Genomic DNA, 9,711 nt, shown 5'->3' with positions numbered 1-9,711 from the left:
GCTTGGGGCGGCTGTCCAAATACAGATCTTCTACAATCTTTGGAATTACTTCATCGAAGAGCAGCCAGAATAATATACAACTTACCTCACGATACGCCTACTGAAGAAGTACACCGTCAATCGAACTGGAACACTTTAATCTTTTATTATAAATTGCCATTAATTCAATTATTTCATAGCGTGTTTACAGGTGAAGCACCTGCGGCTCTTTCGTACTTGACTAATAAACCTTGCACTGCATACAACTTTAGGAGGAGTAATAACATAATCGTCCCCCATTTTAATTCTAAGTTTCTTAAAAAAACTCTATAAGCTATAGAGGCGCTATCCTTGGGAAAGCTATCTCGACTCATTTTACGGGCCAGAGTACTGATTTTTATCGTAAAGTGAACAAGGATTTATATTTTAAGGAACTTGATTTTAGCGCACAGTCGGTCCAGACGCTGCCTAGGCACTATCAAGATTTTAAATGCTTTTAAACATTTTATATTTTATGTCTTAATTGTTGTAGTTTATTTATTTAGATGTTAATATCTGAACTTTTGAATATCTCTTAGCCTAGAAATTAATTGATATTCTCTTTTTTATCTTTTACTATAGTAGTTGTGATCTTTCACGTACAGTGCATGTGGTCGAGTATCATAGTTCTGAAACTGTAGTACAGGTTTTTTTAAGGTCATCTTCAAGTTTTGTGCGTAAGGAAGATTTACGCCTTGAAATACTTAAATGTTTCCCAGTCAAAATCATAAAAATGAAGAAAAAACCACATTAGCAACGATAGATAATTACAGCCCTTAAATCATAGTAGAGCAAGGTCAAGCAAATCGTTTCCTATATGATCTGGACTTACTAAACTAACCTGCTGATTTTGAGCTCTTCCTTCTTGTCTACTAAATCCAGATGGAAGAGGAGTAGCTGTTGTGATTTCGATGATGTACAAATCTGAATTTCGTCTCCTCCACAACCTGCCCATCTTGTCACACAGGGATCCAAGGACAAGTAAGTTAAAAAGCAGGGTGTCCAATCCACGTCTCACCTTTGAAAAGCGAGAACGTTATCACACTCTTCAATAACTGCGGTCTATTCACACCATTCCTTCGAATGATAAAATAGACGATCATTGGGTCTTTACGTTAATTATACTAGTGGAATGCTTCCGAGTGGTAGCAAAACGGATCACATGCCATGCGCAACAACAGAGTCCTTAATACTGCGGGAACAATTGCCATGCAGATATCCAGAAATCTAGAAATCCGCGCATCTCAAATGAGCACGGTTAAAGTGGTTGGCTCGTAAACCCGGCAACAAAACTGTAGGATCTATTTGATACAAAGATGATAATCAATTTCTGATTAATTTAAAATATCAGTTGGAGAATTAAACCATACTGGATGTTATGCCGATACAACCAAGAGTAGGTTCCCCAATCTCGAACAATGACAAGCCACAATACCGCGCACTAAGCTAATTCCACTACTTTTTCGCAACAAAGAAGTTTTTTGTTTCCGCCCACCCTTTTTTTGTTACTACCAAGGGCTGCGACACGGGGCTCATGAATATCTTTATTCAAAAATCCAACTTGAACGTCAAACAATTTACAGCTGTAGTTGCAAAGGCATCATTTTTCCTAGTGTAATTAAGACTCTGAGAGTTAGTCGAACGACCTACTGCACGATAATTATACGATCTCTTAGTGAATTAAACATACATGGTCTAGCACGTCCTGAGAGGCACTTAAAGTTAGCTAAAAGGACTGAAAACGAAAAGACATTGACAGGGGTATCAGCATCTGCTGTGATTCAGCTTAGTCAAATGCTGTATTATAACAAAAGTTACGGAGCCGGATTCTACTCTTTTAATGTTAGCATATATATTTAGCGCTTAAAAGTCACCTAGAGCTTTTCACAGTGCACCAATTACTCTAAAGGTTTTTCAACAGTTCGCAACAATTTGGGATAACGCTATTTACATTATAGGTCTAATCATAATTGTTTTTTGTTCCCTGAACTTCATTGTGATATTAAGTCGATTCCGTGTTGGCAAGGGAATTGTTTATTGAAGCTTCACAATTGCGCAAGGCAAGTATTGGACGGGGATTTAAAACTGGGCATCAGATCAAGTTTCCTTACCGAAGGAGATACGTCTAGATGGAATACACGAGAAAGTGGAGAGTTTATTTCGTCTGCTCTAATTTCGTGGGGCAGAAGTGAATCTACAAGCTTGGAAGAGTCTGTTGAATTGCCATGGAGAGGGATTGTGACATGTAACGATGTACTGGGGCTGTGAGACAGGACCATGGCGTTATTTTTCAAATTTGGTAACTGATCTTTCAGACGACGAACAAACAGTGTTTTCCCCAAGCCTCCTCGACTCGATGACACAACTCGGACACAAAGCCTATGGGTTGGAATAAGAGAACGTGTAAATATGAAATCAATTGGCGGAAAAGCGCTACAGAATGTATATGAAATATTACATTTTCAACTGCAGAGTTAAGATTATTGACGCCACAAAAATCATTACAGTGAATAGAGCAACTTATGCATTTTTAGTTAATGCTGCGTTCGCAACTTCACTGCAATGATCTCTTTACCATCAATATTTTTTACTCAAATAAATGAAAGAAAAGACATACTTTTCTGGATCTAACAAACCCGCTGGGTTCCACTTGACTTTACTGTCCCGTATATGTCCACAATGAAGTGGAGGGATTTCGAAATGCCCTTTGAGGTAGCTTTGGATGTCCTCGCGTGAAGGACAAGGAGGAGCAGCAACGCGATGTTGATCCAGGGCTGAAACAATATTTCCACGGTCTTCATTTTCGCTGCTACAAATTACCACTAATCCATAGTCTACAAAAACAAAAGGAAAATTGCCCTAAGAGTTGCTAAAGTAAAAAAATTTCGCCGGAAAGCGAAATTTTTCTCGGAATTAACCAAAAAATAAAAGGTTTTGTGGAAAGTTTAGTTCAATTCCGACGCTTAGAAGTACGCGAAAATGTAAGAAATGTTTTTGTGACGAGCCTGCGAATGTCTGACTATCAGGTATTACACAACATCGCATCTTCATCAAGTTTTTTTCGATTTCACTCGGATTTCCTCCCTTTTTTTGCTCGTATTTCCTACTTGCAAACTTTTGGAGTTTAAGGAATTTAATAAAACTATAGAACATAATTATTAATAAAATAATTATTCTCGTGCTCTGATTGGTTCTCTCAATCTCGGTTATCAGCTCATAAGCCTTAGCTTGACCTTATATGGCAATTGATTGCGCTTAGCGTTGCGAAGCTAATTTTATTTTTCGCTCTGATTAAAGGAAACCACAAGGTATTACACAACATCGCATCTTCATCAAGTTTTTTCGGATTTTCTCCATTTTTTTGCTCGTATTTCGTACTTCCAAACTTTTGGAGTTTAAGGAATTTAATAAAACAATTATTCTATTCGCACTTGTTTAATATGTGACTGGTTATAGCCAACTCGGCGCTAGGCGCCTCGTTGGCTATTTACTATCTCATATCCAACATGCGCTCATGAAATAATTGTCAATTAGACTGCCATTAAATTTCAGCCGTCATTTTATGTCATGTTTAAGTATACAAAATCTGTCTTAAATTGGTACTAACATTTAATAATGATTTAATATTTTGTAAAGGCATCTTAAATTTGTATCTGAATTTAAGCTTTGTTTGAAGAACGTTAAAGTAACACTAAACTACGACTAAATTTAACTTACCAATTTAAGTCATGTTTAAGCATACTATATTATTCTTAAAATAGGTATCAAGGTTTAAGGAAAAAATACGCTTCCATAAAGGTATCTTAAATTTATACCATCATCTACGTTTTATAAAACAGTACAAATGAACATTAAACAAGTTGAAGTCTTGGTTTAAGACTGTTTTTAGTCACCTTGAAGATACCATTTTAAAAGAATATTCCCTTTTTGAGGCATGAACATTGTATTGTATTGCCATCGAACATAGCCTCCGTGTCACGTTGGTGAAACAAGATGCAATCGTGTGTGTCATGCGCCATTGTTAGACATGTTTTGGTAACAAATTGGTCGCAGACAGGCGATGGGCCCATCGTAAGGGCCATTCCACAGAATTATCATTGGTATACTTCACAGAAATATGGAGTAGAGCTATCGAGGAGGACAAATTTGTTAATTTGGCGTTTCAGGAGAGCTTCGTTGTGTGTCTCATATGATTCTGTTGCATGAGTTGAAGCGTCAACAATTTGGACCTCACGTCACCCAATTATCGTGACTGACGGACTATTTGACTGACCAATTCGCAGTTGTGAACGGCCGGGAGTCCACTGTGTTAAAATTTGCATGCAGGATTCCTTAAGGGTCTGTACTGGGTCCTACGTTGTTCACCCTCTACACTAACGACCTACCGACTTCAGTTCTCTCTGGTCCGTTTTTATGTACTACCTTGGCGATAGGTTTGATGATCCTGTTGTCTCTCTAAGCAAAGGTGCGTTCAGCTGAACTCGATAGTTCGATTCGATTCTACATTTATAAGCCTTTGGCTGGATACGTACCCTTTCCAATCTGGCCCGCAAGCCCCTTGGTAACTTCATCAAGCAAGTCTACTGCCTGTTTGCTAACAGAGAATTCTAATTGATCAGCATAAACGAGGCAGTAGAATCGACCCTCTAAGTCTCCAGTGGCTCGTCTCCACAAGAGCTCAATCTATAGCCAAAAAAAGTATACAGACAAATCGGGAACCTTACAATGCTCAATCATGTCTTGAAACAAAAAGCAAAATAGAATCAACTTACCCATAGCCCTGGCAATTTAGTATTTTATGATTCTGAAATGGCAGTATTTTTGTGAGCGATGTGGCGTGCGTCAGAGACTTGGCAAAGAACGGTTTTCAATGGTGGATTACATAATAACATAGGTCTACTAGCTAGTTTTACTACAATGCAGCGGGAAATGCGAGTCGACCGTATAGATACAGACAGAATTATGATCGAATTTAAATTTACCTCCTCGGCGGTTGTTTCAGGGGTACAAATAAGCACCTCCTCTTGGCTTGGTAGAACCTGCTTTTTGTCATGCATATACAACGCAAGTACGGTGAAAAGAACTTCCCCTGGAAAAAAAAAATCAAATTATTTCTGGTTATCTCAGCAACTTCACAAACCATAAAACGTCCTTATAATCTTTGCAAAACAACTTTTAGAGTCTTATTTCTTTATTTATTTTATTATTTATTTTCCACAAAGAACATACAACAACTAGAATGATTAAGGAAGAGGGGAAAAAGAAAAGAAAAGTAGGGAGGTCTAAAAGAAGCCGAAAAGCTTACAAACTGGTTAGACTTTTGTTAGGATGGCATAAACCGGAAACGGAAGTTCGCACGAGTGACGTGTGCAAATTGCTTGGTTTTTTTGTCATTTCGGACGTGGGTAACATTTTGGCGACCCTGCCAGGACGAACTATGAACCCCGAAGCCTTCGCTGGATGAGATTCTTGACGGTTTTGAAAAGAGAATCGGAGGAGTTTATGCGAACGGTATGGATGTGGCGAACGACCACATGGAGTGAGAACAAACAGCGAAGATTTACGGAGCAAAACTAGTCAGATGCCCACGGTAGGAGTACATTTTACGGTTTTCGGGAGTCAACGAAATTAGCCACTTGTTAGCGTATTCTCAACAAGAACTGTTCGCTTGCATTAATTTGTGAGGGTTATTATTATTATTTCGTGGGAACATGGAACAACTACAGCTTAAAGTGGAGGCGCGATTATTTAATCAAAATGAGAGTAGCTTAAGTGAAATGATCGAAATCATAGGACTGGAAGACGATCTTAACGGTAAAAGTATGATGCAACTAATCAAAATTATCAGAAGAGGAATCGAAAGAAAAATGGCGGGCGATGAAAAATTAGCGCAGTGTACCTCAAACAACTACTGGCGTACGTGAAAGGAGGTGCGCCGCTGCTTGAACCACTGAGTTAGTCGACTGATGGAGTTAACATATAGCCAGCCGCTACTGGAGTAAAAATTGAAAACGACAGTACCAGTAAAAAATCGAACCAAGAACAGGGGGTGGGGGATATTCTGGACCAACTAGCAAAATCCAAAGCGGGCCCCTCTCTCCTACGCAGAGAATTCAAGATTTCCGGTCAAATTGGTGAGCCTGTGTAGACAGAGAAACTAACTTTTGTGTCTTTAACGCACCAAACTGAATCTGGCCTAAAGCGGAACTACAACGGAAGTGAGATTGTAGACACCGTGATTCGTGCCATCTACTAGCATAGTAGCCTCAGAAGTTATGTTGAGACCTTAAGTGATCTCCCGCTGTCTAAGTTGCGGCGGATCCTCCGTGTGCACTACAGAGAGAAAGCAACCTCCGAAGTTTATCAGCAATTAGCCATTGTCTGTCAACAAAGCAATGAGTCACCCCAGCAGTTCTTACTCCGTGCATTGGATCTGCGTAACAAAGTGAAATTTGCAAGTCAAGAATCAGACTGGGAATTTAATTATGGGCCGGCACTGATTCAAAAAACATTTGTGAATTCCTTTGAAAGAGGCTGCGTGATTATATCCTCACATTCGACTTCAGACCGACTCTACGCACCACGGAACTCACAGACGAAGAACTCATGAAACAGGTGAATGAACTAGCGTCGCAACAGGCAGAGAGAAGTGCCAAAGGGGCCTTAGAGCGCCAAAACAACAGCAAAAGTAAACGCATGTGAGGCGCCGAGGGAAGACAAGGAAACAAGACCCAAGAATACAACTTCAGAGAGCAACCAAACACTCCTGGCTGAAATCCGTCAAAAAATTAAGTCAGAAATCAGTGACCTCAAAGATCGGGTTAATGGTCGCGGGAATCCGACAGCAACGCCAGGCTGGCGAGAGACACCCTAGAGAGGCCCTGGAAACAGTATTTCAGCCAAATCGTCGCTATCAACGTTGGGGTTGCCAAAATTGCCAGCAGTGTGGGAGAGGTGATGAGTGTGACCATTGTTTTGCTTGCGGCTATGCAGGACACCTGGCTCGCGAATTCCATAAAAATAAGAACCGGGGTAGTTTCCAGGGAAATGACAGGCGACTATTCCTCGGGACATGGAATAGACGACAGTAACAGCAACAAATCCTTCCGATGTAACGGCTCTGGTAAAGTTCAGTCACAAATAAAGAGATTTCTAGAATGTTCAAAATGCAAGGCTGTAAAGTATTGTAGTCAGAATTGTCAGAGAAAAAACTGGCAGGAACACAAAATTATGTGCCCTGCAATTGCACACTTGTCCAACAGGGCAATTCAAGAAAATGCGGACCCGAGCAATAGCATCTTTGTTAACGTTAGTCATCTGACACCGAAACAGCATGCCACTGTGGTGGGATTGGTTGGGAAAAGATGTACTGTCAAGGGAGAGATTAATGACCCGATGGTCGAGGTACCTTGGGACACGGGCGCCCAAGTATCAATAATATCTGACGAGTTTATAAGGAGAAATTTTCCTGAAATCGCCGTTAAGGACATATCAGAATTGAGGTTGCCTATTTACCGAGTTAGGATTTCGAGTTGGATTTTCAAGTTAGGATTTCGAGTTGGATTTTCGAGTTAGGATTTCGAGTTGGATTTGGAAATTTGGAAATTACGATAACCGGGCGTAAATGGAAGGTAAGATCTAGAATCTAATTTGTCACATCTATTCTGGTGGTAGAAATTTAGAAATCCGCGTTAAGAATTAGACACAACAAAAAGCAAATATATAAATCCTATAATCCCACCATAGTTTGAAGACCAACAAATGGCACCAATGCTGCTTTACAGCGCTTTCCTAGTTCCCCAACCCCCAGGAACTGTTTTGTTTTCTGCATTTTAAGCGGTTGCATATCATACGAAACATTCAAAGAATTTTCCACATCCAAAGGAATTTCTTCTTGCCCCTGGCTTTCGATTATTGCACGCTTGTACGCGTCATTCAAGTAATTAGGGTCTTTATAAGTCTCCTCACCATGGGGACTCAAGGCCTGCCCACCCCTCCTACTCACGTTTCCAAAACTACCAGGTATAAAAGTAGATGACAGAATTTATTTGATTTTGTATTCCATATCAATAACTTTGTAAACAAAAACCCTAATATAGCTCTGGTCAGGGTGTTACGAAAAATAGCATTGCGTGACAAGCGTTACTATCTAGACGCTTCGCGAGACTTTGCAGTTTGTTTATTTTTAGGTTTGTACGTAAGCGTTTCTAAATCGATGTGTTTTGTAATCTTTCTAAAATTAGATTGATTACTATTTTAGAAAGTTCTAGAAGCTTATTGTGAGAGTATATAAGTAGACGAGTCCAAGCGAAGAGAGTTGGCGTTAGCCGTGTTTAGTCAAGTGTGACAGAAGTTGTGTTTATTCAAGTTGGCGGAGGCCGTGTAAGTTTGTCGAATACGTGTTATTTAGAATTTTACTTCGTGGAAACTACGTTCATTTTGGAATAAATCTTCTTGTTGTTGTTCCGACAACCCTGCGTTCAGTTTAGTTTGCAAACTACCTTTCCTCAAAACATTCGAACTCGTAACATTGGGGGCCTGTCCGGGAGAGGAATTCATTTGTTTGCCGACTACAGAAACCAGGAAAGGACAGTTCAAGAAGGAGTTACAACTTAAGTAAGAAGAACTGTACAAAGAGAGTATATTGTGTTTTTGCTGTGAAATACTGCTATGGAAATGGAAAAGCTTTTGCAGATGGGAAAGCAATTTGGATTGGAGGGAGAAAAGCTGCTCGAGTTTGTAGAGAAGCAACAAAAGTTAGAACAAGAAAGAAGAAGGGAAGAGGAAGAAAAAGAAGAAAAACGTAGACAATTGGAAGAGGAAAGAGAAGAAAAACGTAGACGATTGGAAGAGGAAAGAGAAGAAAAGCGTAGGCGGTTTGAAGAAGAAAAGGAAGAGAAACGTCGATTACTTGAAGAAGATAGAAGAAGAGAGAACGAAGGGAGAGAAACTAGGCGACAAGAACGCGAACTAAGAAAATTGGAGATGGAAACAGAAAGAGGCTATTGAGGCGGAAAAAAGAGACCATGAGCTGGAGATTACACGTTTGGCTGTGGAGAATGCTGACGGGCGTCCTGAAGTGAGAGAGGATAGGGCCAAGACACCCAAGCTTTCCTCATTTGTCGATGGCAAGGACGACTTGGATGCTTATTTACAAAGATTTGAGGGATTTGCCGCGACAGCTAAATGGGAGAAGACAGGATGGGCTTCGAAACTTAGTGCCCTTTTGTGTGAACGAGCGCTAGAAGTTTATTCGCGGTTATCTGAGGAAGCAGCCCAAGATTATGACCGAGTAAAGATAGCCTTGATGAAGAGATATGACCTTACCTTACCTTAAATTTAGGGCATCAAAGCCGAAAGTTGATGAGAGCCCAGAACAGTTTATAGTGTGACTGGAGAGATACTTGTTGCGTTGGTTGGAACTGTCACACACTGAACGTTCTTTTGAAGGCCTAAAAGATCTCATTGTGGAAGAACAGTTTATTGACTCTTGTCCAAAAGAGTTAGCTATTCACCTTCGTGAAAGAGCCCCGGAAACGCTTGACCAGATAGCGAAAATCGCCGACCAATACTTGGAAGCACATGGAAAGCACCAGCCGGAAGAAACAAAGAACGCACAGAGTGATACAACAGCTCTCCAGTGTTACAGGTGTAATGACCGCGGACACAAAGCAATTAACTGCCCAACTCCAG

Source organism: Montipora capricornis, chromosome 2 (assembly GCF_036669925.1).
Source record: "Montipora capricornis isolate CH-2021 chromosome 2, ASM3666992v2, whole genome shotgun sequence".
In the NCBI taxonomy this organism is placed as follows: Eukaryota; Metazoa; Cnidaria; class Anthozoa; order Scleractinia; family Acroporidae; genus Montipora; species Montipora capricornis.
This window is presented reverse-complemented; position numbering follows the sequence as displayed.